Source organism: Elgaria multicarinata, chromosome 2 (genome assembly GCF_023053635.1).
Source record: "Elgaria multicarinata webbii isolate HBS135686 ecotype San Diego chromosome 2, rElgMul1.1.pri, whole genome shotgun sequence".
NCBI lineage: Eukaryota > Metazoa > Chordata > Lepidosauria > Squamata > Anguidae > Elgaria > Elgaria multicarinata.
In genome coordinates, this window is record NC_086172.1 from 135,106,708 (window position 1) to 135,130,013 (window position 23,306).

Genomic DNA, 23,306 nt, shown 5'->3' on the forward strand with positions numbered 1-23,306 from the left:
TTTAGTTAGTGCTCTTTATATTGTCATTTATGTTTTATTCTACCACTTCTAAGCTTTTAACTCTGGTTTTAGTTGCAATGTATTTTTAAAAAAATATGCACTGCGGTTTATTGTTTTTGATTGGTTAGCCTTGTCCATTTTAAGAAAAAAAAGTGGGTGTTAATGGGTGGGAAGGGCACATCAAAGACCCATTGGCCTGGTTCAAACAACACGCTAAACCATGCTGCTTAACCACAAAATGGTTAAGGGAATCACTTAGCCATTTTGTGGTTAAGCAGCATGGTTTAGCGTGTTGTCTCAACCAGTCCACATACTCCATCATGTCAATACCCTAAAATTATCACAACACTCTAATGGTGTGCTTTATAAAGGTGTAATCCCCGCTTTATTTGTTATAAATAGGTAGTTAAAAGTTACTCCTACATATAACTGACAAAAAAAAACTAGGAGTCTCTCAGGACAAAGATGGACAATGAGCCCAAGTCAAAGGTAAGTATTCAGTAGGACAAGCCCCCAACTGTCCCTGCTGAGGTTGCAAAGTTGGAGTTGTGAATGTCAGACCCTGGTGATTCTTGTGGTGCCCTGGCCACACATTTCACAGGTAGAGCCTGTACCCTAAGATCTAGAATGTCTGAACTGGAAGTTGGAGGATCTTCCCAAGAAGGCCAGTAGGAGGCTCAGGATGTTGTGTTTCCCTAGTTTAAGCAGCCTGCCAATCTCTCTTGCTCTGTCTTTTTACCACGTTGTCATCCTCCATCTCTTCTTTGCTGCTCCTTATGTCATGCCCAAGTTTGTCTTTTAGTCTTTCTTTCACCTTGCCCTCCATAAATTCTCCATCTCAACCCTTTGCTTTCCCTCTTACCTGATCCAACCCTCCACCTTTGAACTGTCCACCTTTCTTCCTCCATCTCTCTCTGTCTGAACTTGCAACTCCTTAACTCAGCCTGGCTGCAATCATACATCCACTCACTTGGGAGTAATCGCCATCCAACTCAGTGAGAGTTATTTATGATGACACAGGTATAAAATTGCACAGTTAGACATGTACAGAGCTTCTATCCATTGTTGGCAGGCTAAGAGATATGTCACGCTATTATTCTGTGAAACATGTACTGACACTTCAAGAAGCACAGCAAGGCATCCTGTGTAATGAAGGTCCCAAGGGCCTGCATTTCCAAGCTGGAGTGGGTGAGGAGACTGATCTTGTCATTAGGTCATTAGCATCTGGTCATGTACTCAAGACAAAAAATCAGCAAGATGACTTAATCAAGCCACACCAAAATTAAGTGCCTTGCGTAAGTCAGGAGCTAGGCATGAACACACCCCATGCAAAGAGTCACATGCCTCCAAGGTGTTGCATAATTTGTGATAAGTTACTGGACGTTCAGTTAGTGGATGGTGTATCTGCCCAGCTAGGTAATATTCTGGAGGGGATTGCACTCCCCCTAAAGGATCAGGTTTATAGTTTGCAGGGTGCTCTTGGACCCAAAACTCTCACTTAAGACACAGGTAGATTCGGTGGCATGGAGCACCTTTTGTCAGTGTAGGCTTGTATACTAACTACACCCTTATCTGGACAGAGATAGCCTAGTTACAGTTATCCATGCTCTGATAACCTCTCATCTGCATTACTACAATGTGTTATATGCGGGGCTGCCTTTGAAATGGTCTGGATACTTCAGCTGGTCCAAAACACAGCAGCAAGGTTGTTAATATGGACTGGCCTAAGACGAGTATCAGGAAGACAGCTTTTCTGCTATGACACCCTGGCTGTGGAATGAGCTTCCTAGAGTGATTTGCTTGGTGCCTACATTGTACTCCTTTCGGCACCAGGTGAAGGCATTTTTATAAACCTAGGCATTTTATCATTCTTGTTCTTTAGCTGTTTTAAATCTGTATTTAAAATCTCTGGATTGCTGCTAGGTTTTATTCTGGTTGTATGTTTATATTGTAGCTTTAAACTTTTACATTTTCTATTGTATTTTATGCTGCATTTTGTGGTTTCAAATTTTGTGAACCATCCAGAGAGCATTGGCTATTGGGTGAATAAATAAATAAATAAATTGGACAGGAGGAGGTTTCCCATCCTTAAGCATAGCAATCTCAGAGAAGACTTCCTTGATCACATTTAGCCCTGTCCTGAGTAGGTTTGGGCAGATGAATCTCCCCCTCTGCCCCGTCCCATTGAGAGTATTGATTGCTCTGCTAAAGCTGTTTCTCCCTGCCCCACATTTGCCAATTTTGTCTCAGGCTTATATTTATCCTGACCACAGTATTTGTCCCATGCTGTGAAACTCCCTGCCAAGGGAAGCTAGCTGTGACAGAGATAAGGTTAGGAGGTTATTATGTTTGTACTTTAAAATATATAATAAACATTATGACTTCTGCAAATCACTCAGGGCAAAACAAATCAAAGGTTAACTTCAGCCATGCAGCAGACACCATGTGCCAGACTCCTTTTTGGAACATGTGAAGTAATTCTGGAGAAGAACATGCCTTTGACCTTGTTCAGGCTGCCTTCTCTATTCCCCTGATTAAACAAAGCAAATGTCTATGAAGCAGAGATGGGGGAGAAATTAGTTAAGTTTGCATTTTAGTGAGAACTTACCTAACTGCACACTTTTGAATCACTATGCAATCTGAAACTCAATTATCTTTCAAAATTTGCACTTCTCCAAATTTTGCAATGGAGTGCTCCAACAAAAGAAATGCATGCATAAGGGTTTATATTAGGGGAAATGATGTTCAAAATGCATTCTATTAGGAAAATTGCTTGCAAAAAATTGCATATTGGACAAAAATGCATATCAAAATGGATCTATTAGGAATAAAGTGCACAAAAATGCTTAAGAATTTTCATGCAAACTTTAAAAAAAATCCAAGCTCAGGATGAACTGAACTTAAGACTGGGAAAATTCTCAAAGTTTGAGACAAATAAACTTAAGACTGGAAAAAATGAGAAAATGAAAGACACAGAAATTGACAGATTCATCCATCCCTACTGTGATCAAGGAACAGAGTTTCCACATTGTGGGGTGATATGATTTTCAGAGCTCAGTACTTTTTAATGTTAGGAACAGAGCACAGAAAAGGATATTGTGCATCAACTAGTCTGATCCTACTTTTTTCTGCCCAGTGTCCTCTCCAGAACAATTCTGCTAAGATATCACTTTCGTAAAGGTCTGCAGTTCAAAACCTTGAAAGACAAGCCAGTGGGACATTATACCAACCATGCTATTACAGCATGCATCTTGACAAACCTCAGTAAATCATGCTACACATTACAGTCGACTCCTGCATATCTGAAATGCACGGTTATCTGAACCACCTACCTGCTGTAATCACAGTATTGTAAAATGGGTGGGTGCACAGTGCTGAGCCTGCTGAGATCTATTTCTTGACTCCCAATACATACCAGATTCCAGAGTGGCAGATTGCTATATCTGTGTTCTGAAGCCTGCCTTTCAGAGTGAATAAGTGGTTTAATTTACAGTTTCAGGTCTTGGAACAGGGTGGGGGAAGAAAAAGCAATGGGGGAAAGCATGCATAGATCCCAATGAACTTTCACGTCAACAAACTGTTGCATACTGAAATGTTTTCAACAATCCTATGTACTCTGAGAAATGACTAAATACAGTGAAAACATACATCATGTGTTATCATGCATGTAAAGCTGCTTATATTTAACAATTTTCCATCAATGACACTGTCAGGCAGCCTGATAACTCAGGGAGCACAACACAGATATCCAGAACTAGCCTATGTCAGGGAACGTCCTGCAGGCCTATCCAGTGAATTTTTAGAACGTTTTTAGGATGTTTTAAGGATGTTTTAATCATGTATGGTATGTTTTTAATCAGTTTTTAATGTGTATTTTATACTTTGAATAGTTTTAGTTATTGTGAACCACCCAGGGAGCTTCGGCTATTGGGCAGTATAAAAAGGCAATAAATAAATAAATAAACTAAAGGAGAGGGGTCTCTCATCCTCTGTGCTTAAGAATGTGCAAACTCCACTGGCAAATTTCACTTTCTAGCTCTAATAAAGGATGCATAGAGCAATCTGGTTTTGGTCCACACCAGTTTTGCATGTGTTCATTCGTACCCATTCTGTCCTGCCTCTGCTTCAATCTGCATTTATTCTATGGAGGTGAACTCTGCATGTAAATTCATACAAATTAAACACATGTTAGTGTAAAATGCATGTTTTTATATGCATTTAGGAACATTTTAAAAGCCAAAAACGATTGCAAAATTCAAAGACATTTGGGCCAAAATTAAATGAAATGCAAAACCAGATGTATTTGTCTGGAAGTTGCAAATTGCATCAGTTCACTTCAAAATGTGGACTGAATTAATTTCTTGAGCATTACTAATACAGAATTGTGGATTATTTAAATATAATTTGCTTCTTTCCCTTTCACTCATATCTTCCACTTCAGACTGAAAGTTATGGAACTTCCATGTTTCATTTTATAATTTTCATATCAACACAGGACCATATAGGGGACTGGCCAACATGATCATGTTATGCCAGTACTTTTCCAGCTGCACTGGCTGCCAGCCCATGTCTGGGCTCTATTCAAAGTGCTGGTATTGACATTTAAAGCCTTAATCAGCATTAGGCCTGGTTATCTGAAGGATCGTCTTTTCCCATATGTACGTACCCAGACCCTAAGATCATCTTCAGGGGTTCTTCTCTGGGAGACTTCTAACCCTAAAATAAATAAAGACAAGCCACAGTTCACTTTGCATTTTGCTTCTTTTAAAATATATATTTTAATGTGTTTTATTCTGTTTTTATTTTATTTTATCTTGTACACTGCTCCGAAATTTTGAATGGGAAGCGGTATATAAATATTGTAAATAAATAAATGAAGTGAGGCAGGTGGCTACCAGGAAAAGAGTCTTTTCTGCTGTGGCACCCTGGCTGTGGAATGAGCTCCGTAGAGAGGTTCACCTAGTGCCTATGTCATATTCTTCCATCACCAGGTGGAGACTCAGAAGTTTTAGCATTTTAGCCTGCTAGTCGTTTAACTCCTTTTAAAATTTGTTACTGTACTTTAAATCTCTGCATTACTGCTAGGTTTTATTCTGGTTGTACTTTTATATTGGCCCCATTCAGACAATACGCTAAACCATGCTGCTTAACCACAAAATGGTTAATGGAATGCATAATACATTCCCTTAACCATTTTGTGGTTAAGAAGCATGGTTTAGCATGTTGTCTGAACGGGGCCATTGTAGTTTTAAGCTTTTACATTTAATATTATTTTTATTCTGTACTTGTGATTTTAATTTTCATGAACTGCCCAGAGAGCTTAGGCTTTTCAGCAGTTTAGAAATGTAATAAATAAATAAAGTTTTGCATGTGTGGGTCTTCAGCCTGTACCAGCAGTTCAAGTTAGTCAGTAGCCAGGAGGGTTGGAAATAATGGCTGGTTACATTCACATACAGTGGAACTAGTAGGGATCTGAGAAGCATTACAATACAGCCAGATTGAAAGGAAACCCCTTAGTACTGCTCCTTTTTCCCATATCTACAAATGGGTACATAGAAAGAAAGAGGTTCTTTTCCCCTCCTTAGGCCGATCTACACCAAGCAGGATATAACACTTTTAAAATGGTATAAAAACTGTATAAGTAATGTGTCCTGGGCCTGAATAGTTGTCATAACCATTATAAACTGTTATAAGCAGTAGTGTCTGTTGGAGATTTTACGTGGCAGTGGGGGATTGGAATCTTCCTTCAGCCCTCAACCTCACTCCACCCTCACCATGACATTCTGTAGGTTTCCATATGTTCCACATATTTAAAGTATTGCTGATATTTGTGGTGACTTATTGAAGAAAGCTCTATAACTTACTTAAGAAATTTGCATACATCAATTTATTGTAGAAACTATGCATCAAATACGGCACTTGTTACAGGCTGTGTGATTGGCACTTTGATCCTAAAGGGAATTATGTTTCAGTCCTCAAACCAGTTAAAGTGAAAGTAGTCCTACTTTCTTGGCAACACTGGGCTCTTATTCGTATGGAATATGCCTGTAGAAAAATGTGAATCAATATGAGGTTTCCTTGAGGAAGTGCTTCCAAAAAAAATTTCGAGAGTAGAGCTTTATTCTTAGGTTAGAAAATACTTTGTGCCTAAGGATAAGTGAATCAGCAAAACTCAAGCTCATCAAAATTCTTCAGATTCCATCTCGAAGCTCATTCCGTCTCGGGTCCGTAATAGGTTGTGAGCTTTGTTTTTATTTTTTATTTTTTGCATGAAAATCCATCTGTATTTTTCCAAATATACACACCAATTGTGCACATCTTTGAAATGTACACATTCTTTTCCCATTGATTAAAGCATATTTGTGTACATTTTTCAAAAGTACACATATTTTTCTGTTGAATGCATTTTCTCTAGTTGCAAATCACATTCCAAGCTTGGAAATGTCCAGAGTTTGACCACGTCTGAGTCCATGTTTGGTCTGGAAAGTGTGAACTGAGTAAAATTTTGGTCAAAACCAAATTGAAATGAATTTCTCATCCATACCAGTTTGTGCATTTTTCCTCCTGGTACATAGTATCAAGCCTTCAGCTAGTATGAACATCTGCCCACCTACCCATATAAATTTGGGAGTGCCTATTTGCAGACCAGCATGGGCTAATTGGGGCTTTCACATATTGAAACTTCATTTATTTTCTGTACATGATCGTGTTCATAACCATGTGGAGGTAAATTTAGTGTACACTGACCAGTGCTGGGTTGTCACTGTGGGCAGGCTGTTGGAAGGTTCCTAAATTCTAATTCCTTGTAAATCACTAGCTCACTGCTTGACCTTGGCAAGTGGCTTGATCTCCCTTTGCCCCAGTCAATCTAGCTGGAAAATTAAGTAAATAACTGGAACTGTAGGGGAAATCAGATGGTTATCTGAAATGTCATATACAACAAATATATATTGTGTGTGTGTGTGTGTGTGTGTGTGTGTGTGTGTGTGTAATATATATATATATATATATATATATATATATATATATATATATATAATCTTCTGACTTCACTGCTGCAGCTTTGGCTTCACAAGGAGGACTTAGCTGCACCATGTGTCCCTACTTCATAACACATTGGCAATGGTGAGTAAACATGTAGAAAGATCATATGAAAACAAGGAAACAGGAAGGGATATGTAACATGGTGATGCATGACATCATAGTGCATTATATGGTTTCAAACTACTGCTTTCAAGATGCAGTTTGATACTGTGCATTAAAGGAGTCCTCTTGTCCAAGATTACACAAATGAATTTGTTATTTTCCTTGGAAATAACTAACTCATTTGGGGTACATTCACTCCAAATAGATCTTCCATTACTTAATTGAGCAGCAGGAGGGAGGGAGGGAAAAAAGAGAGAGAAAGAAAAGTGTGTGTGTGTGTGTGTGTGTGTGTTTGTGTAAAGAATCCAATTTTGCCTTTTCTGTGCAGTGGGAGTTACTGGTGGAGCAGAGAATTGTGGACTAAGAGAAGTGCTTTACTATTGCTGTGTGGATCCCCATTCATCTTTTGAACTTATTATCATTAAACAAAGATTAAAAGCCTGATGAAAGGAAACAGTCTAAAGCAAAATATGGAAAGCCAAATAAGGAAGAAACTAATCTCACCTCCCTCAGGAAGGAGTTCCATACTTAATACTTGGAATATTTTTGTGAAAGGTGTGACCCAGCTTTAAATCTCCACTCTGGCCTTAGCTAGACCTAAGGTTTATCCCGGGATCTTCCCAGGGTCATCCCTGTTCATGTAAATGACACACAGGATAACCCGGGAGCAGGCAGGGATGACACCGGGACAATCCTGGGATAAACCTTAGGTCTAGCTAAGGCCTCTGTCATGATGCTCACTGGGTGACTTTGACCAATCACTGTGTTTCAGCTTAATCTACCTCACAGAGTTGTTGTGAGGTAAAAAGTTGTGTGGGAGAGAATTATGTACACTCCCTGAGCTCCTTAGACAAATGGTGGGATATAAAGGTCATAAATAAATACTGTACATATTATATGTATTTTACAGGGTTTTTTATCTGTGCTTCTACTAGGTGCTTGCTTAGACATTGTACTATTGGTTGGACTTCAGAAAGCTGATAGATTTTTGCCTAATATATCCTGCAGTGAGATAGACAAATGCTAATCATATGTAATGTGCCACGCTTGTATTTTACCTACCTGTCCACCTTCTCTTGAAGTGGCTTGCCATCATGAAGAATTATTATGAGGCACATGTGGTTGACTTTTAAGTTCTGCAACAAATTGGTTTTGTCTCTTGGTCCATTCAACAGAAGGAATGCTCACTCCTTTCTAGATAATGTAAGATGATCAGCTGAATTCCTCCCTCCTGCATCTTTCCTCTTTTTTCTACTTTAAGCAGAACCAAAACAAGGTTGCCCCCTTCATCCAACGTCAAAAATCTTTCCTACTGCTGGGATAGCTCCAACAGTTTGTTTTCTTCATGCAGGAAGGCTCACAAAGACAAAATTCTGAGGTGCATTTTTCTTGCATATACCCAAAATGGTTGTGTGAGGGGTTTTGTTGGTGTGTGTGTGTGTGTGTGTGTGTGTGTGTGTGTGTGTGTGTTTACCTATTTTGCCTTCCTTAAAAATTCCCTGTGGCTGTTTGTCCATATCTCTTGTCTATTTAATGCAAGTGAAAACTGCAAAATGAAACTGAATTATTCTGACATCATAAGAAAGTGCAAGGAGACACTCTTGAACAGCCAGAGGACATGAAGGCCCTCCTGCCATCTTATAATGCTCTTTGTCATTTCAATGTGAACAACAGCAATAAGCATATGAATCATAAGCAGTTTTGAACTCAGGTAAGCAATGGGTACATAAATTCATGCCCCACTCCCCAATCTGGTCATGAGGTTAGTCTGTCCATCCCCCCATTTTGGAGTGGTAAAATTAGTGCGACTATGGGGTGAGGGGGTCGAATGTCCCACTGGAAATGTTTGGTTGTTTAGGAGTCACTTGGCTTTCTTTGTTTATTTGTTCTTGTACTTGCACTTCTGCTGCGTTAACTCATGGAAATTGCTTAGGGACAGATTTAAATCAAAACAGACAGTTTCCATTTTTGCTCTGTAACTAGAATGGTGACATTGGTTTCAAATGTGCTGCCGGTGAAAGGCAGGCAGGCTTGTAATATTTGTTTACCTTTTGCATGGAGCATGGCACCCCTCCGTGAAAATAAGAAGAGATTTCTTTGCAGCGTGATCGACTGAGCTTCTTTAAATAATGTGGTGTCACTGAAGGTTTTGCTCTGTTCTGCTTCTTTTGAAATATAGATGCACGGCCCCTCTCTGCTTCAGGAGCTTCAAATATTAACAACACACTTCTCAGTCATTAAAATCCTCCCCAAACATTCGGTGCGCAAGCATAAACGGTCCCTGGGATTATGCTCCAGCAACTTGAAAGTGTTTGTATTTCTTCTGTATTGGGCATCTTTTGCTTACCCAAGCAGACAAGTCCCTTTTGGGTTAATCCTCTCCTTTTTGTGACTTGCCCATCCCTGCGGGATTTGGTGCATGAAGGCTATTTGTTCCATTAGTTAGGAGGTTCCTAAATTCTAATCCCTAGTAAAGCGCTGGCTCACTGCCTGACCTTGGCAAGTGGCTTGACCTCCCTTTGCCTCAGTCAATCCAGCTGGAAAATTGGGTAAAAAGCTGGACTTTAGGGAAAACCAGATGCTGCGCCTGAAATGTAATATACCATGCCTGTAATACACATAGTCAACCATTTTATTTGGAGAGAAATAGTAAATCTTCCCACTTCTTCTTTTTTTTACATTTAATATTTTAAGATTGGGGACTTTTGTTTTAAGAAACCAATAAGTCGCATGATACGCTGCTCCAGAGCTCCACTGCACTCTTTTAGATGTCATGTAGTGTCAACGCTTTAAACCAATTTTTTTTTTACAAGCCTTTAAACCAGAATGGATACATTATTCTGATTTTTAATTAAGTCACTATTAATTTTAAAATGATAAAAGCTCTGGAACCTACTGAAATAAATCAAAAGCTAAATATTAACATAGAAAACATGTTAAACTTTGTTCTGTGGCTAAAATATTATATTTAAATTCTATTCCCTGACACATTAAGCATGATCCACCTCTTTCTCTCCTAGGCCATGTTGGCGTCCCTGTTCCTTTGCTCAACCATTCATTGTAACCAGAGATTCTTCTGTCACCTACATGCATCCATGCACGGTCAATGCATAACCTAATCTCAGCCACATCTGTAACATCCACAGCCCAAGCTACTCAGGAATGGCACTACACGATATGGAGACGTAAACTACTGGATTCTTGTAAGTGAAGCAGGGAGAGGTGCTAGGTGTATTGTGCCAAGTACACCAACAGTGTACCTGACATAAGACCAGCTCATGCATACATTCCTCATCCTGATGTTTATGTGCCTTTTAGCCTGGCCACGATTGCCAAGTTGGCTTTTGTCAGACCTCAGTTACCTGTCAGAAATTCAGTTTTACTGTTTGAATCAGTAAAATAATTATTACATAGTTTAGATTGGGCCTATTCAGACAACACACTAAGCCATGGTTAGGCCACTAAGGCCTTAGCTAGACCTACCTGTTATCCTGGGATGGAGGAGGGAAGATCTCACCTTGTGTTTAACGCAAGATCCCATCTCTGTCTACATGTGACATGCGACGACCTAAGCAGGAGAGGTGTCGCGTCCGCCATTTTTTATTTTTTAAAGGAACAGCAGCACACGAATGCTCATGCGCTAAAGGTAAGTGTTTTTTTTTAATTTAACTCTCTTTTCCCACTCCCCCACCCTACCCCTGATGGGCGCAGCACTCCTGAGGAGCACTGCGCCCCGTGCGTGGCTCCATGTGAGGAATCATGTGGAGCCAGGTCAACCCACAGCACTTGGCCACACGTTCTGTGGTCTCGGGCTCAGCCCGAGACCACGGAAAAACCGGGGCCAAAGGGGAGGGCTATATCCTGGGGCAAAGGAAGGATGATCCCTCCCTGATCCTGGGATCTCCTGTGTGTCATGTGGACACATAGGAACGATCCCGGGGTTCGCCCCAGGATAAGGCCCCGCCTGCCTAAGGCCTAAGTCTTTTGCAGCAAGTGGTTAGTGAATGTGTTTAAACTGTGGTTATGTAGCCATCATGCTTAGGAATGGTTCATGAGTCTGACAGTATCTGATGAGCTATAGGTTTCCTAGGTGGAACACAGTGGATTAGAAGCAGGATTTGTCTGTTATTGAGGGTCAATAACAAAAAATAAAAATACACACCCTCAAATGTTAATCTGGCTTTTCCAAACCAATACTGGTTACCTGTTCCATTGTTTGGACCAGTAAACAGGGAACTGTGTGAGATAACGATGCAGATTATACCTCAGTAGAAAACAAAGGCAAGGAAAGATGCCTTGATTATGGGTTCTTCTCTTTCAATTTACCTCCTTCTCTGATTAAACTTTTGGCCATGTAAAAGGTTCTTGGAGATAGAACCTTTGTTTCAAAGATGTGTTTGTTTATTTGTTTGTTTAATTTATATACCGCCCCATAGCCGAAGCTCTCTGGGCAGTTTACAAAAGTTAAAAACAGTGAACATTAAAAAGTATACAAAATTTAAAACCATCAAAAATATAAAAACAACAGTATAAAACAACAGTATCCATTTAAACAACAACAATTCTGGGGTCCATTAAAAAACAAACTTAGCATATGTTGTCAAATGCTGTTAAATGCCTGAGAGAACAGAAAAGTCTTGACCTGGTGCCAAAAAGATAACGATGTTGGCACCAAGCGAGCCTCATCGGGGAGATCATTCCATAATTGGGAGGCCACCACTGAAAAGACCCTCTCCCTTGCTGCCACCCTCCGAGATTCCCTCGGAGTAGGCACTTGGGGGAGGACCTTAGATGTTAAGCGCAGTGTATGGGTAGGTTCATGTCGGGAGAGGCGTTCTGTCAGGTATTGTGGTCCCAAGCCATGTAAAGCTTTATATGTTGAATATGATATGTTGAATCATTTAATATATCTCATTCTTACTCAGGTACCTTTAGTGACTTTTTCTTCTTTTGAGTTGGATTGCTGGGGAGATCCTGTTCAACACTTGTCTAGTAGGAGTAGTACATATTTTTCATCAATAGTTGAGAGGCCACAATCTTGATTTATACACAGAGAGCACCGAGCACATGAGCACAGAGACCTGAGCAGTGGAGGCTGGTGGCTCCTATAACCATGGGGGCAGCAACTGCGCACTGGGTTATTTATTTATTTATTTATTTATTACATTTGTATACTGCCCAATAGTCGAAGCTCTCTGGGTGGGTCACAAAAATTAAAACCATTAAGAACGTAATAAAACATCCAACAATCTAAAAACTCAAATACAAAATACAATATAAAAAGCACAACCAGGATAAAACCACACAGCAGAAATTGATATAGGATTAAAATACAGAATTAAAACAGCAAAGTTTAAATTTAGGTGTTAAAATACTGAGAAAATAAAAAGGTCTTCAGCTGGCAATGAAAAGAGTACAGTGTAGGCACCAGGCGGACCTCTCTGGGGAGCTCGTTCCATAGCCGGGGTGCCACAACAGAGAAAGCCCTCCTCCTAGTAGCCACCTGCCTTACTTCCTTTGGCAGTCAGAACTCTAAAGAAGCTGTCCAAAGTGCTGAAATCTATCCTCAAAATGGGTTCAGCAATTTGGACAGCTTGTTTAAAGGTCTGACTGGTTCTGAATGTACCACAGAGCAGATTCACTGCCCCACTAAAATAGGAGCCACCAGAGAGGATCTGAGGATCTCTTCTTGTCCACAAGGTAATCGATAGAATTTAGGTAATAGATTCAGGATATAGTTTTGGATATGAGTTCCATGAAGCACATTAGAAGGCAGACAATGCTCTGGATGAGGGCGATTGCAATAATAGAGAGCATGTAATTCCCATTGAAGTAAATATAGGAGGTACATCCTTAAGCATGTCAGTGATGCCCTATGCATGTCCAGGTTTCTCTGTACTGAATGGTCCAGAGAAACTTACTTATGCTTAAGTCCCATTTAATTAAATGAGCTTCAATTAGAAGTGCAAAACAGCTTTCTCTGAATTCAGGCCCTTATGTTCATAGGTTTTCCATCCATATTATTAATACCATCTCCTTTATTTGTAACCACTGATGATACTTCAAGCATCTCCTTCTTTGTTAGTTCAACAGTATAGTGATTATTAGGGCTTTGCACAGACCCCCTGATCTGCTCTGGATCCTGATCTGCAACTTCCAGATCAGGTCTGCTCCGCCCCATGGCGGGGCTCTGGATCCGGATCGGAGCTCCGTGTTTTCCCCCCATAGACTTGCATTGAAAATCAAATGCCTATAACTTTTTTACTTTTAATGTTAGAAATCTCAAAATTGGCACCATGAGAGCTTCTCCATGTATCCACATTCATGGCCAGTTTGAAGCAAATCCGAGCATCCAGTGATTTTTGGCAAATATCTCAAAATCCCCCACCCCATTTTCAGAAATGCAAATATTTCCATCATTTCTCAAGATACAAACTTTAAAATGGGTACCATCCCAGATTCTACCTAGATACACTTTCATGCCAAGTTTCAAGGAAATCTAAGCATGCTCTGATGATTTTTGGGGAATTTTTTAAAATATTCCCTCACCCCATTTACAGAAATGCAAATATCTCAAGGATTTTTCCAGATACAGACCTGTAAGTGGGCACTCTGAGAGCTTCCACCAATATCGTTATTCATGGACAGTTTGAAGGAAATCTGATCATCTCCTGATTTTTGGCAAACATTTAAAAATAATATTCCCCCAACCCATTTTCAGAAATGCATCTATCTCAGGGATTTTGTAAGATGCAGACTGCTGAATGGGTTTCTAAATAAATAGATCCCTATTCATCGCCATTTGAAAGGAAATCCCAACATGCCATGAATTGTGGGGAATATTTAAAGATAAACCTAAATAAGAATCTTCAACACTTCAAAAATTAACAAGGAACTTCAACAGGGTGAGCGCAGCAGCAATGCAGCTGCCTTCACCAGGAAGAAGGACTAATGCCCTGAGTCAAAGCAAGACACACACAAACCAGCCCTGTGAGGCAGGCACAGAAGAGGAGAGGCGGCAGCAGGCGGCGGCTATGCCCTGGCCTGAAACACTGGGAGCAAGCATGCAAGAGGCTTGTGGGGTTGTTGACCCACACAGCCCATCTACATCACCCAGGCACCAGGAGGGCAGAGAGGCAGGCAGAGAGGTCACACACACACACACACACACAGTGCCATAGATCTATGGGAAAGTAAGTCCCAGGCAGCAGATCCCAATACCCCCCACAACGACAGCACCCAGGCAGAGGCGGGAAGGCAGGCATGCAGCAGACATTTCTGGGGGCACAAGTAAGTGAGCCAAGGATTGTTTCCACTTTCCAGGCATCAAAGCCAGTAATGCAAACCAGGCCTGTGAGGTGGGAACAGCTCAGAGAGATGCCTTTTGCATCCCATAATTAATAGGGGGTTAGGAGGATAAGAGTAAAGCTTTGTCTTCCTTGCTTCAGAGTTGATTGACTGCGCTGTGATCACACAGCCATTAGTAAACAATAATAATAATGTTAATAATAGCAGTACTAGTATTATTATTAATAATAATAATAATAATAATAATAATAATAATAATAATAATCACAACAATAAGAACTTGAACCACAATGAAAGCCTGCCTGACTTCACTGAAGAGGGAAAGCCAGGAGAGCGTTGGCTATGGGGTGGTATATAAATTTAATAAATAAACAAACAAACAAAGACAGGAGGGGTGGAATTAAAAGCAACAGTGTTGCTGAATCTAGGAATAATCATAACAACAAGAATTTTTTAAAAAAGGCTTTGTCTGACTTTATTACCAGTAAGGGGAAAGTGGACATGCCCAGAGGGACAGGGGATTCCAGTCATTTGACAGGTCCTGTCTAGGAACATGCCTTTGAGAAGCGATATCACACTTCAACTCATGCATGTCATTGGCTTCTCCAAATGGCTAACCTTTGAAGGGTTCTGATGACCCCCACAAGGCAGGGCAGTGTGCACTGGGCACGTCCACATGCCGTACGGACATCATCCCCCTGCACCACATCTATTCAGTTGTTCCCCAAGGTTATGGTGGGTACCTTGCAGTGGTGTGTTGCCTAGCTCGGCTCCGTCCATTTTCTTCTGCTGCCCCTTACGCCTGGAACGCTCTTCCAGAACATTTGAGAACTACAAGTTCAATCGCAGCTTTTAAAGCTCAACTAAAAACTTTTCTTTTTCCTAAAGCTTTTAAAACTTGATGTTGTGCAGACTTTATACTGTTAGTTTTACCCTACCCTGTGCCTGCTTACCCTACCCTGTGCCTGTTTGCATTCTCTTCCCCTCCTTATTGTTTTACTATGATTTTATTAGATTGTAAGCCTATGCGGCAGAGTCTTGCTATTTACTGTTTTACTCTGTACAGCACCATGTACATTGATGGTGCTATATAAATAAATAAATAAATAAATAAATAATAATAATAATAATAATAATAATTTTACTTAGTATATGATTTAAGGTTGTGTGTGTGAGTTTAGTGGGGCTACTCCTTCAAAACACTGGAAAAAGTCTGATCAAAAGACAAATAAATCAAAGTTACTAGTATCCCAAGTTACTAAGTATCCCATTTTGGTTATTTCCCCCCTCCAACATTGGGATTGGAGGATGCTTCACATCAGGTGATCACTTATCATGATTGGGCGTTGAATCTGTCAATCATCAAGGTGGAAAAAAAGTGCTTCCCCCCTCCTGCTTTTACCCATTCTAAAGAAATTAATAGCAAGCAAATCACATGATGAAAACTTCTGAAAATCAGCACAAATGACTCCCCATGATCACTCTCTAAGCACAGTAAGTTTCAAGGATGAAGCTTGAAAAACAAAAAAGTTATACGTGTGTATTTCGCGCCATGCAATCCTATGGGGAAAAAGTTCCAAAATGGCGGGTGGATCACTCCGCTACAAGCGGGGCACTCCGCTTGTGAGCGCTCCGCTTCGTTATACTTCACTAAGCCCCTGACTCGCTTCTCCTCCGCCTTTAATGGAGGCGAATCAGGGCGCTCCCATGCCGCTTCTACGAGCCTAAGCGAAGCGGAGCACAGCCCTAGTGATTATAGGAAACCAAAGACATTGATAATGTGAGCTCTGAAGTAATCCCTTTTTGACAATCTGTTTCTAAATTCAACCTCATTGCTACTGCTGCTATTACACTGTGTTGTACATTAACATTAGGTTTACTTCCTCCTTCCTTGTTTACTGCCTTAACAAAGAAGACCTTCATGGGCAATCAGGCCAGTCAAGCCATATCATGAACAGAAACACAGGAGAATCGTAACCTTTTCTCAAACAAAGATGACTTGTGGCAAAGGCATTACCATATTCTGTGGATTCTCAGCAGACAGAGGGATCAGGCTGTCCTCTGCTTGCAGCTTGCACTTAAACACTGGAATTGACCTTTTAATGTCTCCCCAAATGCTCATGACCCATATCCCTAACTTCACTTTCTAAGCCTAATACATTTTTAAAGCTCCAGTATGAGATCCTGATCATTTCCTTTCTTTCCCCCTGACTTATGCTAATTTTTATTGGAATGCTAAATTCAGTAAGTAAGAAACACTAGCTTATTTTACATGCTGGGAAACATGATTGAGCAATGATTGGTTGGTTGATTTTTGTTTGTTTATATTTGAACAAAATATAAAACCTTTTTGTTTTTTGCAAAATCGTTGCCTTTTTTTTTTTTTTTTTTAGAAAATGATCCAAAATGACTTGCAATATCAAGTTAAGAATAAATGTAATATCTCCCCAGGTTATTTCAGATGACCCTGTCATAGAAAATGCATCATTATTATATGTTTGTTTGTTTGTTTCCATATTTATATCTCACTTTTTAAGGCAAGACTTTGCAAAGCAGCTTACAGTAACTTGACAAATATAAATATTATTTAAAATAATAAGGATAATTAAAATAACTATTTCATAAAAACAACCTATTTATAATTACAAAAACTAATCTTTCAGGGTTTAAAAATAAAACCCAGCACAGTGCTTAATTTTTTTAAAAAAAACACACACACCCTGAAACCAGCAGTAATGCGAAACCCAGCACAGCAGTTTAATTAAAAGTGGATTGAAACAGAAAAGTTTCAGTGCCTGTTTTAAAATAATAAAGAAGGAGCCATATGTATATCCTTAGGGAGAGAGTTCCGAAGGTGCAGGGACACCACTGAGAAGGCCCTGTCTCTATTGCCTGCCAATCTTGTGAATATCAACAAACAAAACAAAAATACATTGTGAAAAATGGGGAATCTTGATGGCAGGGCCTATGAGGCTACACTTAAGGCCTGGGCAGGTTCATATGAATATAGGTGGCCTTTCAGGTAACATGGTCCCAAACCATTTAGTAAGGGTGTGCTCCACTCCATTACGGATCCCCAGATCCGAAGTGGAACGGGCCAATCCAGACCTCCGAAGCTCGGTTCCGGAGCGGATCAGGGGAGGTCCAGATCAGCTCGAAGCTGTTCAGAACAGTCTGAAGCAATTCGGACCGTTCCGAAGCTTTGGAGACAGGTAAGTGGGGAGGGGAGCTTACCTGGCTCACCCATCCGCCGCCGCTGCAGTCTGTGTGGCGATAGCAGCAGAGCTAGGTAAGTGGGGGAAGGGGGCTTACCTGGCTCCATCACAGTCTGGGCGGAGACTTCAACTTTTGAAGCCGCTGCCTGGTCTGCGACAGACAATGGAGCCAGGTAAGTGGGGGAGGGGGGAGGGGGCTTACCTGGCTCCACCGTCCGCCGCTGCAACGGTCCATGCGGCTGTCAATGGTGGAGCCAGGTAAGGTGGAGGAGGGCTTATTCGGCCCCCATTTTGTCCCCCCTTCCCCCCTTATCTGCCTCCGCTGTCCACCGTGGAGGCAAGTAAGTGGGGAAGGGGGGCAAAATGGGGGCTGAATATCAATTTGGACCTCCGGATCTCACTCTGGAGTGGATCGGTGAGGTTCAGATCGACTCAAACTGGTTCAGGCCCAATCCGGAAGGTCTGGGTCCGGTTCTGAAGCGGTTCGGGTAGGGGGTGCACAGCCCTACCATTTAGGGCTTTAACTGTCAATACCGGCACTTTATCTTGGGCCCAGAAACAAATTGGCAATGACAGTCAGTGCAAATGGTACAAGATAAGTCTTATGTATTCGCTTGGCACCTACATTATATGCTTTTAGACGCCAGGTGAAGACCTTTTTATTCTCCCAACATTTTAACAATCTATAAATTTTAAATAACATGGTTTTAAATTTGTAATTTTGCATTGCTGCTGTTTTTATCTGGTTGAGCTTTTATATTGTATTTTATATTATGGTTTTATACTGTTGTTTTATACTTTGAATGGTTTTAATTTTTGTGAACCGCCCAGAGAGCTCCGGCTATTGGGCGGTATAGAAATGTAATAAATAAATAAATAAATAAATGCCTGACCCCAGCTAGCTCCAAGTGGTTGCATTCTGTACCAGCTGAAGACTATGGATTGGATATAGACTTAGTTAGTCACACTAAGGCCCACTGAATCTTTTTGCATTAATTTCAGTAGGACCCACATGTAACTAACTTAGCCTGGATCCAAGCCTTTATGGTCATAATCCAATCCCACTATAGGTGCAGCATCTGTACATTGAAGGTTACCATAGGTGCAATATAACCATGTTTTCCCCCCTTTCCTGCCTATTCATGTAAATAGGTGAATACATCTGTAGTGCAATGAGCCATTAGGCAAAAATGCACATTTCCCATTTATTTATTTATTGCATTTATATCCCACCTTTTTTCTCCAAGGAACCCAAGGCAGCATACATAATCCTCCTCCTCTCCATTTTATCCTCACAACAACAATCCTGTGAGGTAGGTTGGGCTGAGAGTCTCACCCAGTGGGTTTCCATGGCTGAGTGAGGACCGGATCTCCCGCCTCCCAGTCCAACACTTTAGCCACCACACCACACCATATATAGCTCTGTAGCCCACCCTCCCCAAAGTGTAAGCTTCTTATTTTTATGACAAGTTATAATTTCCACGTTCTCCTAATGTTTGGTAATATATTCTTCTCACGTTACCACTTTTGCTAACTATCAATCATGAGAAGCCTTTGGGTGGATAAACTTTACACTTGGCAACCACTTACATTTTCAAATGTACCAGTCAGAATGTCAAAACTGCTGCTACGTGCTGAATGGATTCTACCACCTCACCAACTGTGACCTGATTCACACCTGCATGCATATCCCTGGATTGCACATCAAGTGATGCTTTGCAGTCAAAAATCAGGGGATGATGGGATTGCCTTGAGTCTTGGCGTGCATGTGTATCCCTGGATAAGCTATCATGGTGCCGAGTTTGAGGTTTCTAACATGCAAATTGACGGAGCTATCGAAAGGGGTGTGAATGGGGTGCCCGATTTTCAAAAATTCCCCAAAAATCAGGGGATGATGGGATTGGCTTGAAACTTGGCGTCCATGTGGACACATGGATTAGCTGTCATGGTAGTGATTTTGAGGTTTCTAACGTGAAAATTGACGGAGCTATCGAAAGGGGTGTGAATTTGGGTTATGGGTGGTGCATTAGAGGTTAGAGCCCCGCCAAAAATCAAGGGATGATGGGATTGCCTTGAGTCTTGGCGTGCATGTGTATCCCTGGATAAGCTATCATGGTGCCGAGTTTGAGGTTTCTAACGTGCAAATTGACGGAGCTACCGAATGGGGTGTGAATGGGGTGTCCGATTTTCATAAATTCCCCAAAAATCAGGGGATGATGGGATTGCCTTGAAACTTGGCGTGCGTGTGTATACCTCCATGAGGTGTCATGGTGCCAAACTTGAGGTTTCTAACTTTAACAGAAAAAAAGTTGTATACTTTTTTTAGCTTTCAATGCAAGCCTATGGGGGGAAACGGAGCTCCGATCTGGATCCGGGGCTCCGCAGCGGAGCGGAGCGGACATAGGAGGAGCGGGGGTGGAGCGAAGGGGCCCTATCCGCAAATCAGGGATCTGAAAGAGAAGCGGAGCGGGGGGGCCGTGCACACCCCTAGTTTTAAACTACCTTGAACTCTGGCAAAACTACATTAAAATTTCTGAACAGATAAGGATTTGCTTCTGTTATATGCCAATATAGGCTTAAATCCCAGTTGCCATATTGCCTGTCCAGAATCCTTCTGTCAGTCAAAAATATTTGTGCCATCATTCCAATGCAAAACAAATGCATTAAGGGCAAAAGGTAGAGTCAAGGCATGCAACCTCAGGAAAGACTCATGTAAGCACCCTGGGCTTTGAAATGTCATGGAAAATATATCTCCTCCATCTCCTCTTATATCCCATCCAGAAGCAGTCAGTAGTGCTATTATTTATTTATTTATTTATTTACATCCCCCATTGCAGCATGTCCAGCAATGGTGCAGTCTTTCCCTTTTTGCAATTGCTAAAACAAATGCTTATAAAAGATGTATTTGGGCAAATGATTTGTTCTGCCATATATCTGATGAAGCCAGATATCTCTGCTGCTCCACTTGGCATGATTAAAATGGTGCTTTCGCTGGAGTGACACCAAGGTCATTAGTGCCTGTGCAGAGAGGACTATCTCATTGTAATGGCCTTTAGTTTATATACAAAAAAAATTACTTCACTCTTCTCTCCCATAGTGGTACCAATCATCTTCTGCATCCACAAGATGATGAATGCTTCCTTGAGTCATGGCATATTTACATCAGTACTGTCGGAAACAGTGGTAAAGTCAGTTGGAAAAGCCTTCACTGGATCATTTTGAATAAAATAACGACAGGAAATTTATCATCTCCCTTTTCTGGATGAGGTGGTAGAATCACTGAAGTGGGACCTGGCCAGGCAGCTTCAAATTCTCCTGGATGAAACAGCTTTTCTAGATCTATTTCAGCTAAGTTATTAGATCAACTGCTTTGATCACCTGCTTTGTTCCTGGGTCTCTTGGCAATTTTTGACACCTTTAACTCTAGTCTCCTTCTGCAGAGAGTTGGGAATTAGGAGCAGGAAGATACTATAAGGAGGTGTTGGGAAGGGAGCAAATCTGACACATTACTTTGTGAGGTGCAAAAGGATTATTTACACACAAACACACACACATGTCTTTAACCTGTACAGGACATTGCTTGAAGAAGTTGTCCACTGTTTTAGGGTGATGCATCACAATGATGATACTCAACTGCAGTTCTTATTTTTACAAGATCCAGCTATAGCAGTGAGGTCTTCAAGAATCTGCAAACATTGCATCCAGATAATTTCTGGGTGGTTTTTTGCTCTGAAATCCCAAAATAGCCTGGGTCCAGGGTATTTGAGGGAGTGACTTTTCTCATATTTCCCCTTCCCATAAAGAACTAAGATATAATTCAGAGATATAGTTCAGAAACTCTGCTACTAGGGCCACCATCATCAGAACCAAGATTGTAATCTACTAGAACAGTTCCTTCTTTGTGGTGGCCCTGAACTGTGGAATTACTTCCTGAGTGAAGTTTGCCATGTGCGTGGCACGAACATTTTTAGAAGGGCAGTGAATACTCTCTTGTTCTGCCAGCTCTTTTGAGTTTTTATACAGTTGGTTATATGTTGCTCCTTGGTGGTTATGTTGCATATATTCTACTGATGATTTTTAGTAATTGTATTTTAGTCATTGTATTCTTGGAGCAAGATCATCCCCATGATCATCTTGCATGTGGCACACTCTTTCTAGGGAAAGTTGACAAGCTGCTGCTCCTCCTCCTCCTTCTATTATTATTATTATTATTATTATTAATAATAATAATAATAATAATAATAATAATAATAATAATAATAATAATATTATATCCCACCTTTTGCCCAATGCTGGGCATCAAGGCGGCATTACAAAATTTAAAACATGTACATTTAAAACCTTTTTAGTTTTAGGTGGCTGATAAAGATGCTTTTATTTATGCAGGCATTTCCAATTATTTTACTGAGTCTTTCTGATTTGGCTTCCAGCAGTTTTTGACTGTGGCTATTTGTTCCTTGAATGCTTGTTGGTTGATTTCTTTTTAATATGTTTTTCTTGTTTGATTGGTCACTTCTTTCACAATTTTATAGAAAGGCAGGATGAAAATGTGGTTTAAAAATAAATATAACTTATTAACTACATCAGCTCTTAAAATCATGTTCATCTACAGTCATACTCAGAGTGGTGTACAACAAAATATAGATAAAATACACCAAAAACAAAATAAAACAATCAACTGATAACTTCCTTATTCAACAACATACTTTGTACTCCATTCATGTGAACAGTCCAGTTGAAATCAGCAGCATGTTATATCCAGTTGTTTCGATGTGTTTGTAATGTGCTTTTTAATTGTTACTTGTGTTCTTCTTTTTTTGGAAGTTTGTAACCTCTAGCCAGTTACCGTTGCTACAACTGATGACAATGAACAGAATAAAGTAAGATTTGAGAAATAGGCAGTCATATGAAGGGCAAGGGAACCTCAACTCATGTTATCTTCAAAATGCAGTTGAAGGTGTTTATCACCTCTCGGAATGGGGCTTTGAAAGACGAGTCATGTGGTGAATTTTAATATTCAGCTTCTCTTCATCCCTGTAACATGATGACAGCACCTTGCCCTGGAAAACATACTCAAAAGCTTTGTGTTAAAGGCTCTTTCTTACTCATAGTCAGATTTATGTATCTTTACCACATAAAAAATGGTTGTTGGGGTGTGTGTGTTTTAAAATTGATAAACAATAATCTTTTTAGAGTTTATCTGCTTTTTAAAAAGCTATTGATGCTCTGACCTTGATCCATTGGGTTAGAGTAGGCTGCGAGTATACACACACACACACACACACACACACACACACACATAGATATAGGTAGATAGATATAAAGATAGCTATACAAATATTTTACCTCAGGCAGATTTCTTTTTCTACTCACAGCCTTTTATAAACTAATAGTATAGGAAATAGGCATGTGCTCCGCTCCGATTAGAAGCGCAGAAGCAGGAGCGAATTGATCTGCTCCGCCTTGCCCAGAGGCGGAGTAGAAGCGGACCGCGGACCCCTAGAAGCAAGGCGAAGAGAAGCGCCCATTTTTCGGAGCTCCTCTTTCAGGCGGACCGCTCCGATTGCCATCTTGAAACATTTCGCCCATAGGATTGCATTGCGGAAAAGAATTGGGGATAACTAGGTTGTTTTTTAA